General features: G+C 40.1%; 1 long non-coding RNA gene across 1 annotated transcript; it reads right to left on the bottom strand.

The window, feature by feature from the left end:
* Window positions 1–17215: 17215 nt before the first annotated feature.
* On the bottom strand, window positions 17216–22886 carry LOC145529449 (uncharacterized). The gene is made up of 2 exons (XR_014071241.1): window positions 21178–22886; window positions 17216–19190 (listed from the first exon to the last, which is right to left on the bottom strand). It is a non-coding gene; the product is annotated as an uncharacterized LOC145529449 (long non-coding RNA).
* Between the last annotated feature and the right edge of the window lie 1915 nt (window positions 22887–24801).

Below are 24801 nucleotides of genomic sequence, written 5' to 3'. Positions count from 1 at the left end.
CTCACCCTTCACACCTCTTTCTTTCTTTGTTCTTTTCTAATAATTCAGGGATGGAAATTGCTACGAGTGCAAGATATTTAAAGTATGCAATGTGATGATTTGATATACATACATATTGTGAAAAAATTCCCACAATGAAGTTAATACATTCATCAGCTCACGTATTTATCTTATGAGTTTAAGTTCTACTGTCTTAGCAAATTTCAATTATGCAATACAGTGTTATCAACTATAGTCAACACATTATATATTGGATCCTCAGAATTTATTCATCTTGTAACTGAAAGTTTATATCCTTTTACCTCTCAGTCCCAATTTCACCCACCCCCAGCCCCTGGTAACTGCTTTTCTACTGTCTTTCTCTATGAGTTTGATGTTTTCCTACACTCTGTTTATCTCAAAATCTTTAGTGTTAAGTAAGATTTTATGAGAAACTGATGTATGCATGCGTGCTAAGTCACTTCAGTTGTGTCCAACTCTGCGATCCTATGGACTGTAGCCCGCCAGGCTCCTCTGTCCATGGGATTCTCCAGGCAAGAATACTGGAGTGGGTTGCCATACCCTTCTCCAGGAGATCTTCCCAACCCAGTGATCAAACTGTGTCTCTTACATCTCCTGTATTGGCAAGAGAGTTCTTTACCAGTAGTGCCACCTGGGAAGCCCATGAGAATCCAATAAATCGTAGATAACAGGAAGGTAGGATGAACTTGACTGCTCTTGGGGATATGCTCTGACTTTATATGTTTATTAGCCAGTGGAATATTGGGATTATAAAAAGACAACAAACATGTTTTCTATTAAAAGAACAGTCAGATAAATTGAGATTGGGAAGGACCCATCCAAGCAAGTTGGCTTGGCCGTAACTTACTTTTGAAAATTAATTTACTTGAATTATATATACATCACCTTTGGGTCCTTAGTTCATGGCACACTATAGTGAAAAATACATCTTTCACGTGTGTCAAGCCTTCAGAGCTGACCGCCACATACCCTGGACCTTTATAACTTCATTAAGTTGACAAATGTCACCTCATGAGACCTCCTGGGAAATGATTCTGATATACATTGTCCGCAAGGGATAGCTAGACATCAATTGTAAATGTATTTTGTTTGTTATAATCTTACCCAGGCTTTTTTTTTTTTGGAGTTAGTTGCTTTACACTGCCGTGTCAGTTTCTTCTGCACAGCAAAGTGAATCAGTCATATGTATAAAATGCATCCTCTCATTTTTGGATTTCCTTCCCACTTAGGTCGCCACAGAGCACCAGGGAGAGTTCCCTGTGCTATACACTAGGTTCTCATTAGTATTCTGTCTTATACACCGTGCTGATCTTCTCTGTATTCTTCCAATTTTAGTATATGTGCTGCCCAAGCCAGCACCAGCTTATTTTGACTTATATTTATCAGTGGTCAGTGTATGAAATTATTTTATATTGATTGATACCATTTGTTATGTATTTGGCTAAAGTATTAAGGCCATAATGATAAAATAGAATTTATTGAAAAAACATTTTATTGCTCACTGTAAAAGCAAAACTGAGGAAATATTTGCAAGATGGCTTTAAAATCTGTGCTTTTAAATGAAAAGGAGCTTTTTAGAAAGACATTTCATCATCTAATTTATGGAAATAGTAGGCACCAAATAAATTTCAGTGTATTTTTTCAATTATAAAAAAGTACTTGGATGCTTCTAGGGACAAGAGGCATAGTTCTGGCTGTTATGGAGAGTACTTAAAAAAATGACAGTCCAGCATAGGAATTGGGCCATGATAGAGAGTAATAATTGTCATACCAGAGTCAGGATAAATCACTGGGGAGAAAAAGATTAAATCCAGATGGGCTCAGGAAAGTCCTCTGGATGGAGATGGTGTCTACACCAATCTTTGAAGGATGGAAGTTCTCTTTTGAGTCACGTTCTTAGATACGTTTATATCATACATCTGATAAAACATTTTTCTACTTTGTATTAGTTAACATGTCTGAAATGTGCTTTCAGCATGCCTGACTCAGCCCAGTTTAGTCAGCCCTACACAGATTTGTTTCATGAATTAATCTATATATATTGGAATTTCTTTGTTTCCGTTTGTTAACAAGAATGAACAAATATTCACAGCTGGCTCAGCCCTGCGTCTCTGAAGTCACAGTAACATCTTCCAAAGTGAATATTAATGGTTATTACCAGTGTCTGATTAGATAAAAACTCTGTCTAGCTTTACAGCTAAATATTAATTAATTAATACTTGTGTTATAATGTTGACAATTTGAACCTTATATGATACCCAACAGATACTAGAAACTCAAGAAATATTTTAATTTAGTGAATTTTAATTGGTTTATCTTACCATTTATATTGAATGTACACGTTTTCTTTTCATAGCTTTTTGAGTATGTACGTGCTAAGTTGCTTCAGTCATGTTCAGCTCTGTGCGACCCTATGGGCTGCAGCCTGCCAGGCTCCTCTGTCCATGGCATTTCTCCTGGCAAGAATACTGGAGTAGGTTGCCATGCCCTCTTCCGGGGGATCTTCCTGATGCAGGGATCAAACTCGTATCTCTAATGTCTAACCTGCATTGGCAGGGGGATTCTTTACCACTAGCGTCACCTGGAAAGCCCAGGTTTTAGAGTACAAAGGAACAAATAAGCCATTTATATATGGTAAAGAGCTGATTGGCAGGAGTTGTCTCACCAATTTATTTGTAACCATCAGGCTGCAGCAGCAATTAGGACTCAAATGTGATCAGATTCCTCAGGCACATTAGAACTGCAGCACTGAGTTGCTGTCCTCCTGGCGAACTTCCTGCAGTTTATCCTGCTTATTTGTCCTAAGGTACTGGCTTGGGAAACCAACTCTGGATTAACATATTCAATTCTCACTTCTACATCTATCCATCTAAAAATGTTTACCCTGATCCAGTGTTTGGATGATGAATCCAGCCTTATTGACCAGCATATAGTACTGTTAATATTTTTGCTTTCCTAATTTAAAATTTTTATTTTCTGATTCTGTGTCTGCCCTTGCTCTTAACTTGAAAATTCTTCTTGAACTTTCACAGTCTCCTCATTTGATTTTTGTTTTCACCTTTTGAGACAGATTCTTCTGTTTTCATTCCTTACACATAGGCCTATTAAAGATGTTCTTTTGTAACCTCTGATAGCCTCACTCCATCATTGTTTCCAACAGAGATCAAAGAAGCAGCAATGTCAACCATTCTAAACTCTGATCTCTGTGCATCTGGGCATTTCTAAATTACCATATTAACTCATCCTGGTAACTCTTAAGATTCAAATATTTTATAACTGTTGTAACTATTCCAGAAAAATAAAAACATTAAGTCCAACACGTAAAGTGAAAGCTCTTTTATGATACAGAAATAAGTTTCTTGTATTTGTAAGTTTTTCAGTGGTATAAATGTTGTTTTAACTTGAAAATATGCCAACTTAAAATATATCACAGAGAAAGTTATAATAATTATAGAGGATAGATATTTCGAGTTTACTTAGAATCACTGGAATGTTTTCAGTATTACTGTAATGGAAATTTTACTTCTTAGAGTTATGAAGATACTACCAGATAATGAATGGGTAAATACCAAATTCTCTCTATGCTCCATAATGATGTTTCTTATCACAAAATATTTACTTTGCCTACTTTCATAGTTGATAAAAAATCTTGCTCAATGCCAATTTTCTAGACAATTCTTCCACTGTATTATTAATAATAAGAGTTCCTGGATTTCTGTCTTCGATTCAGATGAAGCACTAAAAGAAAGGCCACAAACTCTGAAATCACCTTATAACAGGCAACATGACTTGGGTTCTACAACTTTTTCCATGAGACAGGAAGCAATTGAATGTCTCCATGGCTTTATTGAAAGTTTTTATAAGTCTAGACAAAAACTTACACAGAAGCTGGTTGCAACCTTGTAACTACAGAGTGAATATGTGCAGAATGACTCTCCACTGAGAGTCAGTAATTCCAATTACACTCATGATCTCTGGGAGTAGACTGGTTTATTTGTTTGTAACTTAGTTACAATTCCAAATATTTTTGGATCTTGATTTAAGCTTCATGAAACTGAAGATTTCATAAACTAGTAAAAAAAAAAACACTTGGTATTAGGACTTCATTTTATACTTTAATTCACTTGTAACACTATATTATAAATTGACATTTTAATATTTTCACATTTTGATTTTTTATCTACATGCAAACAGATTTTGTTAGCATTTAAGTAGGATGACTGTTTCATAGAAATGATGGTATTTGAAATGCTTTTTAAGATCAGAATATTTATTTTAAAAAACCAGTCGCTATAAAGACAAAATTTTTAGGCAATAACCAAGAAGTCTTTGTAAATCATCAGTAGTATTTTGTGATTAATGGCCCATTGATAGTTGAAGTTGCCTCTTAAATGAAAGAAGTAGCAAATCAAACCTATTTGACTCTTGGTAAACTTTGGTTTAATCCTGTGTGCTGTGTCTGTCATTAAATCAGTATTGCTAGGTCTAAGAAGGTTGAAATGGGTTATCAGAATAGGAAGTTAGATTAATGAAGATAAGTAACAGAAAACGATCATATCTATTTTGGGTAGAAAGTGATAAGTCAATATAAGGACACAGACATTCTCTTGGAATAAGTCAGTGCCTCCAAAGTTTCTAGAAACAGAAAATAATAAAGTTTCCAAATTGCTTCCCTTCTTCTGCATACTGGCTATGTGACATCTGCTAAACTATTTTCACTCTAAGCAAATTAACTTCCTTTATTTCTCTCATCCAGAGGGCAAGTGTATCATAATCTTCCCAGTTACATCCAAGGTCCAGCCTTGGTCTTAATTCTAAGACTGAGGGAGAGACTCCTATTAACTGTTTGGTTCTTTCTCCTGGTCCAATTATTTTTAAAGAGAGGCCAAGGTCATGTTCTGCCCAAACATAATGGGGTAGTGTGAGGGGGGATACAATGCCTGTACATGTAGAGAGTTTCTGGGAAAAGGCGAATCATGGTGAACTGGGAAGACACCCAGTACAAACCTAAGTCATTATTATGATCTTATCAGATTTTATTAGCACATTAAAGAAAACACATTCATAACTATTTTGAAAGGAGCTGTCATGCAAAGAACTTTCCTGTCAATAGAGAAACATAAAGATTAGGTAGATATGGTTTCTACTCTTGAAGTGCTTATAATTGGATGTTTGTGGTACTTGACAATTTCATTACCTCACTGTTGGCTATGGGATTATCACATATTCATGGTAGAAAATTAATATTTACCAACTTAAAAAGTAATCTATTTTACTTTTTTAAGTATATACATAATATTTGCATAGCTTTATGTGTAAGTTTACTAATGATGGTTTCAGTAGACCAAACAGCAATAAGAGACAAAATATTTGAGAAGTCAGGCAATCATTAACTTACATGTGGTGTGATTGCTGTTTTACAGATCCAAGCAGTCTGTAAGATACAGAAGAGTTGACTCTATAACTCTTCTACAAGGTCAAGGCCAGCTTTTGATAATCCATCAGCAATTTTAATTGATTCCTAAAATTGTTAGAAAAGTGTATAGACCTTATTTTCATCTATACAAAAGGCTTCCCCAGTGGTTCAGTGGTAAAAGAATCCGCCTGCAATGCAGGAGACGTGGGTTCAATCCCTGAGTTGGGAAGATTCTCCGGAGGAAAAAATGGCAACCCACTCCACTGTTCTTGCCTGGAAAATCTCACAGACAAGGGAGTCTGGCAAGCTACAATCCGTGGGGTCGTAAAGATCAGACACAATTGAGCTATTGAGCACACAAACACACATACAAAAGTGTGAAGTTGTAGGGAGAGTCACTTCTGGTGAGTCAGCGGCTCCCCTTGGTCCCTTACTCTCACCTTGTAAAGCTGACGTGGATCACAGGGCTCCTCACTCCCGAACCGTCCATGCCTTCACATCTTAGACTGAAAGACAAAATCCTCACTATGGGCCCAAGACCCCACAAAGTCTCCTCCTCCCTCTTGGCTCTCTGAACTGATCTAGAACTTTCTCCTGCCCATTCTGCTTCTGACACACTGCTCTTCTCACTGTCTCTCAAACATCCCCAGAAGTTTTTACATTTGCTGTTTCATCAACCAGTACTGTTCTTTTCTCAGATGCCTGCATGGTTCCAGGCCGCATTTTCTTCAGGTCTAAAATAACAACACATTTTCCATAGCCCAGACTTTTCTATCCCAGTTGCTTTATTTGTCTCTGTATCTGGCATGCAACATATTCACTCAAACTAAAGCATGAGGGACTTTGTTTAATCTAACTACAATTTTCTGTCATAGAGTTTTAAATCATTTTATAAAAACGTTGAACCTAGGAAAGTTGTGAAATCATGTTGGGAGATCTTTTAAAAGTGTGAACTTCTTACCAGTTTTTAGCTTCTCTAATGGCTCAGATGGTAAAGAATCTGCCTGCAGTGCAGGAGACCTAGGTTCCACCCTGGGTTGAGAAGATCCCCTAGAGAAAGGAAAAGCAACCCACTCCAATATTCTTGCCTGGAGAATTCCAGGACAGAGGAGCCCACATGTCCATGGAATCTCAAAGAGTCAAACACAACTGAGTGACTAACAGTCACTCTTACCATTTTGGGAGAGTTTATGAGCAATCTACCCTAAACTTAGTAAATAAGTTGTGATTACTTCACATGTTCATGGTACAGGTGGTTGACAAGTAGTCAACAGGTAATGGACTGTATGAGATTTGGAATCAGAGGAATAGTCTTGAATATCAGTGTTGCCACTTCCTTACTTGTAATTTTGGGCAAAGAGATAAAATAGTACTGAAGATATTAATAATAGAAGCTTAAAATATATGAATAAATATGTGAATGAACTTTTGTAAACCACTTAAACTTTTTTATTAAAGACAAGTAGAACTTATAATATCTGGCTCACTTAGTTGTAATGAGGATGAAATAAAATATGAAAATGTACTATAAAGTGAAAAACAGTATTAGTGTTGTTACTCTTGGAAATCAGGAAAGTAATGAAGTAAACACATAACTGGAAGAAATTTATACAACCTTGTGGGTAGAATACTGGTCAACACAGTGATATGCACAAGTCTAATCACAGTATAATTGTGAAAGTATAATAATGAAAAACTAAATATAGTAATATTTTTCTCAGATGACTATGTACCAGCTACTAAACTAAGAATTTTAGAGCATTATTGCTAGGAATCACTACTGCAATCCTATGAGGCAAGTGATTATTATCATTCCAACTTTACAAATGAGGAAAGTGAGAGTAAGCAGTCACATATCACGTAGCTAGTAAAAGCTTCAACAGTGACTGGAATTGGTACGTTTCTTAGTCATTCACTATTTTATCCACTCAGATTGATATTGTTAATCTAAACTCATAATAATACATACCCTCCCATCAGTTCTACTTTCCTCTTTGAAAGTAGAGCTATAAAAGGTAAAGAAAATTAATTAACATTTGTTAAGATTCCAAAACAAATATACAAATTCCTCCACACATGGGAAAAAAAAAACTGCTGCAATGAGTCAGAAAAACATGAGGTCAGGGGTGTTTATATAAATTTGAAATAAACATACAATAGGATACATCCTCAGTGGCCTTGGTAAATTTTTATTGCAGGATGTGCTTCTTAAGGAATTCACAAATAAAAGCCCTCAAGAGTTCCGGCCCAGCTGTCCCTTGCAGAGCATAATGGCTCTTTGGCCCTCTGCTCCACCAGAGGTCACCGCACCACTTGCCCAGCAAGGCCTCCAGGTGTTGAAGGCAGGTCCTCCCTACTCCAGTGGTAACCCCCAGGCACATAGAGTGCTTTCCTGGGTCTTAAGGGAGGATGATCCATCAATATAAGTAAGTCTTTTCTGCTCCCATAGAATCCGTAGAACATGCAAGGAGGTGCTTAATTATCCAGGCCCTAGATTTCCGATGCATTTCTTCTCATGCTTGATTACATGAAAAATAGCAATAAAAATTGCTGAAAGACTGTGCTTTGGAGGTTGAAACCCAAGAAGTAGAATGTAACAGAATTACCACTATCTTCAATTTTTTGTCATTTGAAAGATCAGCTCTGCTGTGAATAACTTTTAGGTGTTGCATACATAAGTGGTTTTTTTCTCCAATGTGATTTTTAACTTAAATGCTGATGGCAAGGAAGAATTTCAGGGGGTGAATAAAATGTACTTACAGGCGAAACAGCCATCTGATTGTGAACTTAGCTCTTGCATACTAAACAGGAGAGTTTTGTCTCTTGTCTCATAGCTACAGAAAAGCAGGAAGTATTTGGAAGGGAAAAATGAGAATTGGGAGGAAGTGGGGGGTGGGGAGGTCTGGTTTGTCTATGTGACACACTTCTTACTGGCACTATGCCCAGAAGTGTTTTCATACTGCTTTGAAAGACAGAAGCCGTATAAGAAAAACTCTAAAGAGACTGCTTTTCCTGAGAAAACATTTGAGACAAGACAGTCAGGGCAACCCAGGCCAGTACGGGCCATGAGACCAGACCAGGTGCGAGAGCCTGGCCAGTGTTGTGAAAAAGGCCAGGAAGAACAGTGAGGTGAGATGCCCAGAGAAGATACTGACCCCAAGGTCCTTGGAAGACATCGGGGTTGGGGGCAAGTAGAAAAGGCAGCTTTGTGAAGTGGAGGCAGGGGAAACAGAGAGGGAAAACACTTGTTATTTTAAACCAGTGGGTAATGATCATAAGGAATTGGCGACTTGGAGATTAAAAACAACTGTGAGGATTTACCTAAAAGAAACAATGAAATACACGCAAATATTTATGATACACTTGTGCTCCATCCAGTCTGGCATTGTGCATGATGTACTCTGCATATATGTTAATAAGCAGGGTGACAATATACAGCCTTGATGTACTCCTTTCCCAATTTGGAACTAGTCCATTGTTCCATGTCCAGTTCTAACTGTTGCTTCTTGACTTGCATACAGGTTTCTCAGGAGTCACGTAAGGTGGTCTGGTATTACCATCTCTCTAAGAATTTTCCACAGTATGTAGTGACCCACACAGTCAAAGGCTTTAGCATAGTCAAGGAAGCAGAAGTAGATGTTTTCCTGGAATTCTCTAGCTTTTTCTATGATCCAACGGATGTTGGCAATTTGATCTCTGGTTCCTCTGCCTTTTCTACATCCAGCTTGAACATCTGGAAATTCATGGTTTGCGTATTGTTGAAGCCTGGCTTGGAGAATTTTGAGCATTACTTTACTAGTGTGTGAGATGAGTCAAATTGTGCAGCAGTTTGAACATTCTTTGGCATTACTCTTCTTTGGGATTAGAATGAAAACTGACCTTTTCCAGTCCTGTGGCCACTGCTGAGTTTTCCAAATTTGCTGACATATTGAATGCAGCACTTTCACAGCATCATCTTTTAGGATTTGAAATAGCTCAGCTGTAATTCCATTGATACTTCCTAAGGCCCACTTGACTTTGCATCCAGGATGTCTGGCCCTAGGTGAATGATCACACCATTGTGCTTATCCAGGTCATTAAGATCTTTTTTGTATAATTCTGTGTATTCTTGCCACCTCTCATTAATATCTTCTCCTTCTGTTAGGTCCATACCATTTCTGTCCTTTATCGAGCCCATCTTTACATGAAAGTCCCCTTGGTATCTCTCATTTTCTTGAAGAGATCTCTAGTCTTTCCCATTCTATTGTTTTCTCTATTTCTTTTCGTTGATCACTTAGGAAGGCTTTGTTATCTCTCCTTGCTATTCTTTGGAACTCTATTCAGATGGGTATATATTTCTTTTTTTCCTTTGCCTTTTGCTTCTCTTCTTTTCTCAGCTATTTGTCAAGGCCTCCTCAGACAACCATTTTGCCTTTTTTACATTTATTTTTCTTCAGGGTGGTTTTCTAGCTTCTAGAGACCACTTGTATTTCTGGAACATGCCCACTTTCTTCTTCTTGATACCCAGTCAGTAGTCTCTCCAATCTCTCTGACTCTGACCTTGACTTCTAGGCTTTCCCCTTTCACTTATAAGGACTCCTGTGATTACATGTGATTAGAGTGGTCTATCTGGATAGTCCTGAATGATCTCTACTTCTCAAGATCATTATCATGTCTCTAAAGTCCTTTTGCCAGGTAAGATAAGAAATTCACAACTTCTGACAACTTGACCACGAACATCTTGGGGGTCATTGTTCTGCCTGCTACCATGGCTAAAGATAAAACTCCAAATCCAATTATATAATCTTCAAAATTACAAAATAGCTAAATGCCTGACTCTCCAAGTCTTCCATACCAAGGGTAAGCACTGGTCAGAAAGGAATGGGACCCTTAGACCTGGAGTGGGGATACTTGGGCAAACATAGATAAGTCTGACAACCATTCTCTCCCAAATGCCTGTAAGCCACCCCTGTCAGAAGCAGCACCTCCTCACATGTCTTTCTTTCATTGTTCCGAGAGGAGGCTTCTTATCCTTCCTTTGTTCTTATTCAGGGTACACCACTTCTCACTGTTTTCAGGTTTGTAAAAGATCAGACCTCAAAGTATCCCAGATGGAGAAAAGATTTGTCCTGGATGCCACTTAGGAAAATGATAGTGAATATGCCAAAGAGCTTATAAGACTTTCCTATGATATTTCAATAAAAACCTGGGGAATACAAATGTAAATGATTTCTGAAGATGGTGGTCAGATATGATGGAAGATAAGGTTAGAGTTGTTTGAATTAAGCCATTGTTGCTCTCATTGTGATTCTAAGTTTTGTTTTGTTTTTTTTCTTTTCTCTTTTTTGGGGGGAGAGGGACAGGCCACCATATGCCACAAGTGGGGATCTTAGTTTTCTAACCAGTGATCCAAGCCAGGCCCTTGGCAATGAGAGCAGGGAGTCCTAACCACTGGACCACCAGGGAATTCCTGTGATTCTGGTTTTAATGCATCAATTTTGAGTAACACACAGTGACTGGTTGATTAATTGAAGCCTCGTCTCAATAATGGTCTCTATTCAATGTGCCTGAAATACTGGAACTTCCCTGGCATATATTAAAGGACTAAATTCAGAGGCTCAGGGAGATGGGAATCTTAAAGTGGATCAATTATATGCAGCCTGTTCAACAACCGCCAACTAAATCCATTGAGGGAATTCAGAGGAGACTTCCCTCCTGGAGACACTAGGAAACCTGTTGGTGTGGGGAGCTTGGTGGTGACAGTCCCCTGAAGGCTGGAGATGACAGCTGGGAAATGCTGCCACAGAATTGAACTTGCTGATTGTAGTAGAAATAAGAGAACCCCGCAGAGGCAGAGACCAGAGAGTAGCCTCTAACCTTCAGAGGGAAGATAGGAACAATTACTATAACAGAAAGAAGAAATGGGGGTTCTGATCTAGAAGGATTTATGATTGTGGCTGGGCTTCCCTGATGATTCAGTGGTAAAAAAAATTCACCTGCCAATGCAAGAGACGTGAGAGAAACTGCACACACCCAGGTTATTAAAGGCAACAGGGAGACTTAGGGCAGCGTAGTGGGGACAGATTTGGGAGATTTGCTCTTTGTCACAAGAACCCTAGGGGCTTCCCAGGTGACTTAGTGGTAAATAATCCGCCTGCCAGCAAAGGAGACTCATGTTCAACCCCTGGGTCGGGAAGATCCCCTGGAGAAGGAAATGGCAACCAGCTCCTGTATTCTTCCCTGGGAAATCCTATGGACAGAGGAGCCTGGAGGGCTACAGTCCATGGGGGTAGGAAAAGAGTCAGACACAACGTCAACAACAACAGTGGTTGTGGCTAGTTAATCCCTAAGAGTGAAATGTATGGGAAAACATGTAAAATGTACCCTAATGAATATGATCAAAACAGCAAAACAAAACTCTAGGTCTAGTGAATAAAAAATTGACTTGAGTTACCATAGTGGAAATTCATAACATCAGACCCAGTTTCTGAATACAAGCCAGTAAACAGACCCTGTACATCCAAAGCTAGAGGAAATCTGGGTCCCCTAGCATAAGGATCTGAGATATGACCACACATTTGTAACTGTCTTCTATTCCTCAGGTAGATCCTTAGGATTTCCTGCCTGGCCATGTGTTTTGGAAATATTTTCCCATTTTAGGACTTCTTTTTTTATATTTATGTACCTATAGAAGTAATTTTTTTAGAAAGGATACTAGGAAGCATGTCTTTCCTTGCATATCTGAATATATCTAACATATGCTTTTACATTTAAAAGGTAGTATAGCTGAGAATAAAATTTTGAATCAACATATATTTTTCCCCAAAACATTTATTCTTTGCTACTAACTTTTAAAGACACAAGAATTAGAGTGTTCTTTTGTTGGATGCAAGTCTGATTCTTGTTAAATTACAGGTAACATGGATTTTCTCTCTCCCAGCTTTGAGGTTTGAGGTTGACACATCAAAGCTAAAGAGTACACCAAAAAGAGAAACTAGCATAAAATTGTATAAGATATTAAATATTGTAGCATCTTACAGAGTTGTGGTAGAACTAACTGCCTTATGATATTTCAAAATGTTTGTTAATAAAATCTTTATCTGATACTTAAGAGATTATGTTATTACTGTAACAATAACCACACAATCAGCTAAGGAGTTTGCTAACCATACCTGAACTAACAATGGATTGGGCTCCTTTCCTCCCCTCAGAAGTCTAATAGAGTAGGTCTGGAGCCTGGGTGTTTACATTTTTAACACATATCCCAGGGAATTCTGATCTTCTTCAAAGTTTAAAGATAATTTTCTATACATTTTTTGCAGTAAAGTCTGCCATATAAGAGGCACTCAGTAATTATTTTTTAATGGGTGGAATGAAGGAATGAAAGCAAATTTAAAGGGAAACCAAAGTCTGAGACCAGTTGTTTCTGTGAGGAATGCTTTACTTCTACGTCTGATGATTTGATGAGCCAATCTGAGTAGGATGAACAGTGCAGTGTCGTAGGGTGGTGGCAAAGAAATATTAAATCTCTGAATCTTCATCAGTGAAATGGTAGCAATGCTCATCAGGCTCATTATAAGGAACTGCTTTCTCTAATTCCATCAGTCTCCCAGCCCATGTGTGTGCAGGTGTGTATGCTCAGTCATGTCCAACTTTTCTGCGACCTCATGGACTGTAGCCATCCAGGCTTCTCTGTCCATGAGATCTCTCAGGCAACAATACTGGAGTGGGTTGCTATTTCCTTTTCCAGGGGATCTTCCCAACCCAGGGATCGAATCCATGTCTCCTGCGTCTCCTGCATTGGTAGGTGGATTCTTTACCACTGAGCCACCTGGGAAGCCCCATCCCGCTCAGTTGTGTCCAACTCTTTGCAACTTCATGGATTGTAGCCCACCAGACTCCTCTGTCCATGGGATTACCCAGGCAAGCATACTGGAGTGGGTTGTCATTTCCTACTCCAGAGGATCTTCCAAGCCCAGGAATCGAACTTGCATCTCTTGCAGCTCCTGTATTGGCAGGAAGATTCTTTACCACTGTGCCACCTAGAAATAGGTACTAACTAAATGGGTGGCTCTTTTTCCGGCAAATACTTATATCTTTGATATACAATTCAGTGTACTTAAATGACACTGTTGAGCAGTATATGTATCTTTTCATTCAAGTGTAAAGATCGAAGTCATGAAATAAATATGGATTTATGCTAACCTGAGCACATTATTTTCAGTGGCATTAATTTCTGTCACCACAGTATTGCCGCTTTGATGCCAGCTGAGTTATAGAAAGCAAGAAATAGGCTTGTGAGAGAAACAAAGACATATCCTAATGAGATTTAGGTCCCTTTTCTGCCCCTATTTTCTATTGTGAGCACTGATTAATTATGATGAGAAAAGGTGTTTCTAAAAAACTTGGGAGACTCAGCTCAAATGCAACTCCCACTCAGACTTCACTAGACTTTCCACTTCACACTGATATAATCCCACATATTGAGATCAAGACTTGGAGGAGATCTTTGATAACAAAGGTCTCTTCAGCCTGGCATTTTTCCCAACTTCACAGGGTCCATTCCAGGGGCCGAGATGAAGAGTCCAATCCAGTACGTGCGCATGCAGATCAGAAAGAGCCCACTGACCTAGTTTTCAAACACCCAAGATGCTTTGCCCTGAATTTTAAGCCATGCATGTAACTTAGTCCATTTTGGTTTCAAGCTCAGACGGTAAAGAATCTGCCTGCCATGTGGGAGACCCAGGTTTGATCCCTGGGTTGGGAAGATCCCTTGAAGACGGGAATGGCCACCCACTCTAGTATTCTTGCCTGGAGAATTCCATGGACAGAGAAGCCTGGCGGGCTCCAATCCATGGAGTCAAAAAGAGTGGGACACAACTGAGCAACTAACACTTACACTCAAAAGTCTCAGATGAGCCCTGTGGGTTAGTAGTTAGCACATCTTTCAGGAGCGACGTGATCCCCTCAGACATGGAAGGGACAGGAAAGCCCTGCATTTCTGGGGATATGCAACTCTCTTGTTTTTTGTAGCAGCATCTCATACACAATGATGATCTCAGTCCCCTGTTTAGCAGAAGCTCCTAGGACCTCCCCAGGGGGGGCAAGGGGGTGGGTTGAGTCAAGTTTCAGAATCTGAGTAAGCAGTTGGTGGGCACAAGTGTTTGAAGCAGCAGGATTCTACTAAATGGACAATAATTATCAGGAAGTAATATCAGAGCAGAGGCTTTAAGCAGTTAACAGTTGGAGAAAGTTAGCCTGAAAGATTTGTCTATCTCATACTTAAGCATAGTGTCTAGTCATTGGTCATGATAAGTGATTGGGCAAATAGTCATAAGCTCAGACATTTGACATCGTGGGAACAAAGAGTTTCCCAAAGTCACGTTAAAAAAAATGGAAGGATGCTATGTGATCTTAATGATAAAACTCAGAGATAAGAGAATGGATCCTGAAGGTCAGATTTTGCTGATAAAAGAGAAACATGCTAATCTTACATGTGTGTGCCTGCTAAGTTGCTTCTTTGTGTCCGATTCTTTGCGACCCCATGAACTGTAGCTCCTCTGTTCATGGGATTCTCCAGGCAAGAATACTGCAGTGGGTTGCCGTGCCCTCCTCCAGGGGATCTTCCCAACCCAGGGATCAAGCCCACCAACATTGGTAGGGAGTTCTTTACCACTAGTGCTAAACGCTTACGTAGTTTACATAATAAACTACCTATAGAAATACATGAAAAAATCATACTATTAGCTTTCACAGGCAGAACAGTACTTGTCCTGATTTTTTAAAATATTTTTGTTGCTTCGCAGAGGATGAGACTGAACGTGCATTTCTTAATAGTTCTAGAATAATGTGTGGTGCCAGCTCTCTTGTCCCTCTACATGGGTGGTAACAGAACATAATACATCAGGATAGAATCTAAATTGTTAGAGCACTGGTTCACATAAGGAATGCAAATGTCTACAAAACCGCAAGTTTCGGGTCATCTTTATTCAGCAATGAGGGCCTACTTCAGGCGATGCTGAAGCCTTATGTATGAAGCATAGGAGCAAATATGTGGGAGGATAGAAAAACCGTATGCTACTTTGTGTGATTTTTCTAAGCTGATGAAGTCTAAACTCCCCAAAGAAGTATCTGGGAAACAGAGAAATTAGAAACTAATAATTAAGCCTATGATAAATCCAGGCTTCTCTGAGAGTTGAGAGAGAACTTTGGTCATTCTTTCAGGGTTTTGGAGTGTGAGGCCACCAGCCTAATCCCAAAGCCCAGTGTTTTTCCATATTGTTCACCATCGAGCAAATTCTATAGCCTAGGCTAGTATCCTACTGCAAACTTAGGGTAGTCTGTGCATGCGTGCGTGCTCAGTCGCTCAGTTACGTCTGACTCTTTGCAACCTCATGGAGTATATCCTGCCAGGCCCCTCTGTCCATGGGATTCTCCAGGCAAGAATACTGAAGTAGGTTTCCATTTCCTTCTCCAGGGGATCTTCCCAACCCAGGGATCAAACCCACGTTTCCTGCATCTTCTCCATTAGCAGGCAGATTCTTTATCACTGAGCCCCCTGGGAAGTCCAGTATAGTCTGTAGGGGAAGCTTTTCTGTAAAATGAAAGGGGGGTTCTGATCTGTAATTAGAGTAACTGTAGCAACATTTAGTCCTAAAATCAAGGCATGGAAGATTCTTCAAACAAAGAAAACAGAGTGTAGCAAATCTCCCGGCAAGTAGAATATTCTGGAGGTAAAAGAGAGTCATGAAAGCTTAAGATGAAGACTTCATGCTTGACATTACTTTGTCCATGTGACTAAGGAAACAATTTTTAAGTTGTTACAGAAGTTTCATGATTAACTTTGGGAGAGCATTTCTTTCAGGAAACAATGAATCTATAAACCCTTCAGTTTGCCAAGCTAAGACTCACAAATAATGAGACTCAATGCATCTACAAGTTGAAGTTCTTGGTTCCAACTCACTGATAAGCTTCAAGCCTATTTAAGGCTCCTCTTTCACCATCAATATTCAGCATCTCACTAGTGTGCATTCTATTAAGTTATGGTTAGATACCCTGCCACCTCTAAGCTCAGTAGCATGAAAAGAGCAATATAGATACTTATGCTTTGTCCGTGCATCTCAAGCTTTCTACAGAGTGGATAATATAAACTGTAATCAATGAGAGAATGGAATTTAACAGCAAAATAAGGGGTGCAGAGACCATCTGGAACATTTTCTCAAGGCTGTATCACTAATGGCAGCAACACCATCCTCTTGGGCCATACTGAACAAAGTCAGCTAGTGAATGAAACACACAGATAGTTTTGCTGTCTGATAGAAGAGAAGATCTCAAAGAGTAAAGAAAACTGAAAGTGTTAGTTGCTCAGTCGTGTCCAACTCTGTGACTGTAGCCTGCCAGGCTCCTCTGTCCATGGGATTGGGTTGCCATTTTCTCCTCCTGGGGATCTTCCAGACCCAGGGATCGAAGCTGGGTCTCCTACATGACAGGCAGATTCTTTACCATCTGAGCCACGAGGGTAGAAAGTAGTTAACAAAAGTATTATCATTTTAGAGGAATGGTGACAATGACAAAGGGACCTAGGGAAAAATCTCTTGAAACCAACTCATGCCGCTCTAAAGCTGCAGTCCCCTGTTTAGGAGAGCTCTTCACAACAACCTTGATTGCTGAGACTGGAATCTGGGATGTGTGCCCAACATGACCCATAGAGTCCCCAAAATAGCATTTAGGAATAAAATATGCACAGCATTTTCCAGACACATGTAGTTAACATACAAATGAAATAGGTAGCTCGCCTGGTAAACATGTGTAGTAAACTTCTATTTGACAAGAGTGATACAAATGTAACCTAAGAGCAAAAAACAAAAAGTGGGAGGGAAGGAAGAAAGGGAAAAAAAGAAGAAAGAAAAGAAAAATGGTTTCCTCGTTAAATTGAGAAATCTAGAGATAATGCCTTTTCCTTCTGCATTGGCTCTATTCTCGGGCAGATTTTTGTCCATGACAGAAGGGCTGCCAGTGGTTCCAGAAAGTCTAGTTGAAGGTATGACTTCTTTCTCAAGAGCTCTTAATGAAAGTTCCAAAGTTGAGTCTCACTGGCTTCACTGAACCTCTTTGCCAACTCTGAATTGTTGTGGCTGGAGGAATGGAGTACTCTGATTATCCAGGCCTGGAACTGTTCATCCATCTGCAAACAAAGGAGGAGGGATAACATAAAATTAGAAAGAGTAAGGAAAAGTAGGGAGCTAGAACCAGTAATAGAAAGAATGGATATCGTGCAGGCAAAAAACAGTTTTTCTGCTGAAATGTGCATAGCATTTATATGTCAACATTTTGCTTGTATGCTCAGTTGTGTCCAACTCTTTGTGATCCCAGCTTGCCAGTCACCTCTGTCCATGGAATTTTCCAGCAAGAATATTTGTATGGGTTGCCATTTCCTCCTCTGGTGGATCTTCCCCCACCCAGGGATTGAACCCATGTCTCCTGTGTCTCCTGCATTGCTGGTGGATTCTTTACCTGCTCCCACTGAGCCATCAGGGAACAAGGGAATAGAAATAGCATGAGCACCTGGCCTCTCATAGGAAGCTAACACTCCTGTCCTGTTTCTTCCACATCCACCAACCAAACAGGACCAACTCCTGTGTCCTCCTCACTCATCCTTCTTCCATCAAGAACGGGTCATTGTTAAAGGCAGGAAATGTGATTTGGCCTCAGTCCTAATGGGTGGAGAGTTGTGGGTGTGGAGTTAAACCCCAAGTCAGTAAGGGCGAAATGTGCTCCCACGCATTTGGCAGGTGAGACAGGTCTGGGGCTGTTTCATTTGGTAACTGCCAGAGGAGGTGATATTACACTGGGATTCTGGGCAAAAGCCACCTAATGATGAAGACTGTGCATTAGTCTGGCAGTGCCCTCTGTGCCCACATCTCCAGGCACATGGCAGGGGTGGGGGCAGTGTGGGCTGAAGGAACAATTCAAGTGCTTGAGACGCTGGGTCCTGGCCCAAAGACCGTCTCTGTTCACCCTTTAACATGATTTACATCTGGCTCCGTTTCTGCAGCTCATATATGTGCAGGGAACTTGAAATTAGGAGGAAAGCTCTCCAAAAGAAAGAGTGAGACTCGGGCGTTAGGAAAGGCCTCGGATGTTTATACAAAACTGCAAGTGCAGCTGCGCCCGCTGAGTAATAGCCCATATGCAGCAGGCCGGGTCTGGTGTGAGTGGGGAGAGGGATTTATTTCTCCTTCCAGACAGGCTCTCTTGGGAACTCTAAATGGTAAAAGCAGTGAACTTGCATCTGGGCTGGGGAAGGCCATAAGCAGTCTCTACGTATGCGAGTTCTTGGCCATGAGCCCCCTCACCTTACCGTGAACTCTGTATTTCCTTTCCTTTGCCAGCTGTAAGCCTACCTCCAGGATCAACGGTGGATTTGTGGTAGGACTGAACTAGGGGATTCTTGTAGCCTGCTTAAAAGATCTCTGAAACATCCATCCCGTCTCCGGTCAGTCCCCTCAATAAACCTTCGTGTCTGAACTCTTACAAAGGGTGGTCAGAAAGAGATGAGAAAAGAAAACATCGTATTCACATGCATGACTTGATCATGGGATAACTAAAGCCAACCCTGCTTCACGCTTTTCTGTTAGGGATTCCATACAACGCATGCGGTAATCCCTCCATTTGCGTTTTCAGACACTTCTTTGGTGGGTTCAGCCACACTGAGGAAAAAGTGCCTCCCTTGAAATATGCTTTTTCTTCTGAGAATCAGGAAGAAGCATAGGAGCTGTTGAGGATGGGGAGGACAAATCAGGAATGATTAATCTAGACATATTAATATTTATTTCTATTTTTTATTTGGTACTCAACAAATAATGCTAAGGTAGTGAGAGCCACAACATTTTTACCTATTGCCCATGTAACAGACTTCCATGGAACATTGTCCAGGGTAGTTTTGGTGGCTCCTTATGGATCAGGCACCCAGGTTTCTTATCTCTTTTGGATCTGTGGTCAAACAATTTAACACCCATATACTTGAGATTCACTTCAAGGTTAAAAAGGGCCACTGGAGCTCCAGGCCTCAATTCAGTGTTTCAAATAATGAAAAGAGGAAGAGGAGAAGAATAAAAAATGCCCAGTCTCCAGCTATTAGCTCCCTTTAAACAGTTTTCCTAATTTGACTAGTGAGTAGTGACAAAGCCTCAACTTGCTTCCAGCCAGCTAAGAATGTGGCTAGAGTCAAAGTCAATCTGAACAAAATTGGGTTCAAACCAAGTCTCTGCCACAGGATGCAGTCCCACATTCCTTCAAACCCTGGTTTTCTAGTTCTCTGATCATCTTCTCCCTCAAGAGCAGTATCAGCATCCCTAGTTTACTGATGTTTTGCTTTTCGGCCCATTGGATTAGAAGAGAGAAATGAATGCTGGAGAAGATATTGGCCTCTAGGAGGAGTTTGACATTATTCTATTCCCTCCTTCTCATTCCAGCTTCCCATCTCATTCTGCTTCCCTTCTCCTCCAGGAATTTGTTCCAATCAAGGGAAGAGAGTATTGGGTTTCAGCACTGGCCCTGGCCTTCTCATTTTGACAAAAAAGAGGGATGAATTGTTCAGACTTGAGAAGTACACAGTCTTTGTTCTCTCTCCCGTAGAGTCTACTAGCTAGAATAGTCTAGGCTATTGTGCCAGCTGATAGCCAATTTGCTTCAAGATTCATCTGCCTCTCCCTCACTTTGTTCTGCAATGCAGGAACTACATGAACTACATTCCTTAGTTCCCTTCACCTCTGGGTTCTTCATAAAAGCACCACTGGGTAGGCCTGACATAAGATTAGGAAGAAAAGAAGGAAAGAATGGGTGGGTACCCTTTCGCCTTTGCTCTTTATTGCATTTCTTTCTAGCATGACACCGTTAGACAGCCCCTCCCTTTGTTTTTCCCATTTGTGTCATGCAGTCCTCCCTGTGGCCCTAGCTCTCATCGTATGGTCTTGACTTCTGGATGAATACCATCTTCTCCCATTGATCTTCTACCCTCTATTCCAAGGGTAGCAGCTTCTTCCTGCTAATCTTGAGGTTGCCTTACTGTCCCTGGTTTTGTCTATTCTTACATCATCAATGCAATCAATTTCCTGCATTAAATGCACTCAGTTCAAACAATCTGAATGGCTTTCTAGCAAGTTCTTGACTGATAGAATTATGCTGCAATAATCAACAATTTCCCAAATCTCAGTGGCTTAATACATAAAATCTAGTTTCTTACTCACACTGTGCTAATTCAGAGCTGTCACCTTCCAAATGGTGACTCAGTAGTCCAGCTGGCTTTTATTTTTAACTATGCCATCTGAAGCGCTTGGCTTCTATATCACTGCAACAAGGCAAGATAATGAATAGAGAATTCAAATCCGCTCTCATTTGCTTGGTCCAGAAGTGATATATGTTAATTCCACTACAACCCAGTGGTCGGGACTAGTCATCTGGCCCAACACAATTGCCAGAGATGCTTGGAAATGTTCCCTTCTTATTTATTTATACATGTGTATGTATGTATGTATATATGTATGTGTGTCTGGAATAAGTCCCATATATATGAACAAGTTCATTCTGAGAGCACATTCCTAAGTCCAATTTGTTCGTTTAAGTGCAACAAAGTTAGCCTAGGTACCCAACTAACTCAATCGGCTATATAATTCTGCCCTGTAAAGATATTTATAATACTTTTCACACAAACAGTACATAAAAAACAAAAAATAAATATTTTTAATCTTATAGTACAATACCTTGTAAACTACAGTAGTACAGTACAACAGCTGGCATACAGGGACTGGCATTGAGTAGACGACAAGAAGAGTTACTGACTGGAGGAAGAAGAGGAGGTGGGAGACGGTAGATCTAAAGGATGGTCAGCAATAGGAAATGGAGGACAAGCTGCAATTTCACTCATGCCTGGTGTTGATGGCAGGTTCTGGTTCCTTGTTGGACTCAATTCTATCTACCCTCTTGAAAAAGTGTTCCAATAATGTTAGGGTTGTAACACGTTCACATCTTTGAAAGTTTGCAACTTGGAGGTTCATATGTAGGGTTGCGTGCATGTGTACTCAGTTGCTTAAGTTGTGTCTGACTCTTTGCAACCCTATGGACCAGAGCCCACCAGGCTCCTCTGTCTGAGGGTTTCTCCAGCAAGAACACTGGAGGGGGTTGCCATGCCCTCCTCCAGGGGATCTTCCCTGACCCAGGGATCAAACCCATGTCTCATGTCTCCTGCATTGGTAGGTGGGTTCTTTACCACTACAGACATGTGGGGAGCCCTTGAATGTCGGGGAATTTATGTATATGCATACACACAGATAGAGAGAGAGAATTTTGGTATTCTCCTAGAGCATAAAGGAAAAAAAATGAGAAAAGTACAAGATTTGGTTAACTTAGATTGTTAATCCAAGACAAGTATGATCACCTAATCTGTATCTTAAGAACACACCTTTCCTCCTGGCAATGGTTAATCACTCTACTGACATTTTTTTTGGGGGGGTGGCAATCTTTGTTACATGACATCCAAATTCTTCCACTATAGAACTGTTATAGAATTATTTTCTAGGGCATGGCAAAATGACACACATTTTTTCATCACAGCTTCTCTCTTTTCCTCTCTCAGCTGTGCTCCAGCTTGTTGAAAAATGAATTTTAAATCTAAGTAACACTTACCCCTGGAGATATGTCATGATTTTTCTTAGGAGAAAGCAAATAGCCTTATCCAAGTTCATAATATAATGGTAACTCCAAGTTTTTAAGAAGTTTAAAACTGTGAAAACTTAGCAGAAAATAAATCTCAAAAGAAAATATTAATTCATAGAGTTACATAAACTTAAGACATGCTCAAATAAAAGGTTTCCCAGAGTTCCACTTATTCTAACTTTATTGTCATCATCGTATAGTGTAGAGCTTTCTCATGGAAGTCTTGACTCATTTCCTCTTTATGAGATAGATCTCTCCTATAACGTTTCTATGTATTTTTTTTATTGAGGGGTTACCATTTATATATGAATAAGAGAGGAACACAAAATTAACATATTTTCAGATACAAATCAATACAATAAAGACCGTTAACCCTAGTACAATGCCAGAATTACAGGCATTAAATGTATTTGGGACTTTTGAAAAAATGATAAATTAACATACAGTTCAGTTCAGTTCGGTCGCTCAGCCATGTCTCACTCTTTGCGACCCCATGAACCACAGCATGCCAGACCTCCCTGTCCATCACCAACTCCCAGAGTCCACCCAAACCCATGTCCATTGAGTCAGTGATGCCATCCAACCATCTCATCCTCTGTCGTCCCCTTCTCCTCCTGCCCTCAATCTTTCCCAGCATCAAGGTCTTTTCAAATGAGTCAGCTCTTCGCATCAGGTGGCCAAAGTATTGGAGTTGCAGCTTCAGCATCAGTCCATTCAATGAATATTCAGGACTGATTTCCTTTAGGATGGACTGGTTGCATCTTCTTGCAGTCAAAGGGACTCTCAAGAGTCTTCTCCAACACCACAGTTCAAAAGCATCAATTCTTCTGCACTCAGCTTTCTTTATACTCCAACTCTCACATCCATACATGACTACTGGAAAAACCATAGCCTTGACTACATGGACCTTTGTTGGCAAAGTAATGTCTCTGCTTTTTAATATGCTATCTAGGTTGGTCATAACTTTCCTTCCAAGAAGTAAGCATCTTTTAATTTCATGGCTGCAATCACCATCTGCAGTCATTTTGGAGCCCAAAAAAATAAAGTCTGACACTGTTTCCACTGTTTCCCCATCTGTTTGCCATGAAGTGATGGGACCGGATGCCATGATCTTAGTTTTCTGAATGTTGAACTTTAAGCCAACTTTTTCACTCTCCTCTTTCACTTTCATCAAGAGGCTCTTTAGTTCTTCTTCACTTTCTGCCATAAGGGTGGTGTCATCTGCATATCTGAGGTTATTGATATTTCTCCCGGCAGTCTTGATTCCAGCTTGTGTTTCTTCCAGCCCAGCGTTTCTCATGATGTACTCTGCATATACATTAAATAAGCAGGGTGACAATATACAGCCTTGACGTACTCCCTTCCCTATTTGGAACCAGTCTGTTGTTCCGTGTCCAGTTCTAACTGTTGCTTCCTGACCTGCATACACAGTACTTGTTGAAAATACTTTAGCTGTTCCTTTGTTTATTCTTGTTTTAATTTTTGAGAGAATTTGATGTCTGTACGGAAAGCAGGTTCATTTAATACTTCTTTATTTAGTATCTCCTATGTGCTAGACAGACTTTCCAGGTAGTACAGTAGTAAAGAATCTACCTGGCAATGCAGGAGATGCAAGAGACATGGGTACCATCCCTAGGTTGGGAAGATCCCTGGAGTAGGAAATGGCAACCTGCTCCAGTATTTTTGCCAGGAAAATTCAATAAACAGAGGAGCTTGGTGGGCTACGGTCTCTTGGGTCCCAAAGATCAGACAGAACTGAGCAACTATGTAAGAACATGCATGTGATAGGCGCTGTCATAGGTACTTATGTTTCCTCCTCTCAGGAATCTTACATTTCAGTGAAGAATATATTCTGTAAGTAACAATTAACATGAAAACAAATGGAGAGCCAAGATTTTTTGAGGGGGGAAAAAAGGCCAGTTTGTCTGGAGCATACTAACAAAACAATATGGTGAGTTTGGAAGTATGGACACATGGAATTATATGTGGCCCTCATACTTCAGAAACAATTTTGAATTTTGTTCTCAATGGAAAGGCATGGAGAAGTTTTAAATATAAATCATATTTTAAAAAGTATCCTTGGTTGCTCTAGACGGAGTGGTTTTGAGAAAGAAAAAGTAGACACGATGACCAGTTAGGAAGCTACTAGCACTTGTCCATTGATCACTGAGGAAGGCTTTCTTATCTCTCCTTGCTATTCTTTGGAACTCTGCCTTCAAATGGGTATATCTTTCCTTTACTCCTTTGCCTTTTGCTTCTCTTCTTTTTACAGCTATTTGTAAGGCCTCCTCAGATAACAGTTTTGCCTTTGTGCATTTCTTTTTCTTGGGCATGGGCTTGATCTCTGCCTCCTGTACAATCTCAGGAACTTCCATCCATAGTTCTTCGGGCACTCTGTCTATCAGATCTAACCCCTTGAATCTATTTCTCACTTCCACTGTATAATCGTGAGGGATTTCATTTAGGTCATACCTGAATGGTCTAGTGGTTTTCCCTACTTTCTTCAATTTAAGCCTGAATTTGGCAATAAGGAGTTCATGATTAGAGCCACAGTCAGCTACCGGTCTTGTTTTTGCTGACTGTATAGAGCTTTTCCATCTTTGGCTGCAAAGAATATAATCAATCTGATTTCAGTATTGACCATCTGGTGATGTCCATGTGTAGAGTCTTCT

Source organism: Giraffa tippelskirchi, chromosome 12 (assembly GCF_054371585.1).
Source record: "Giraffa tippelskirchi isolate mGirTip1 chromosome 12, T2T-mGirTip1v1.2.pri, whole genome shotgun sequence".
Taxonomy (NCBI): domain Eukaryota; kingdom Metazoa; phylum Chordata; class Mammalia; order Artiodactyla; family Giraffidae; genus Giraffa; species Giraffa tippelskirchi.
This window is presented reverse-complemented; position numbering and strand designations above follow the sequence as displayed.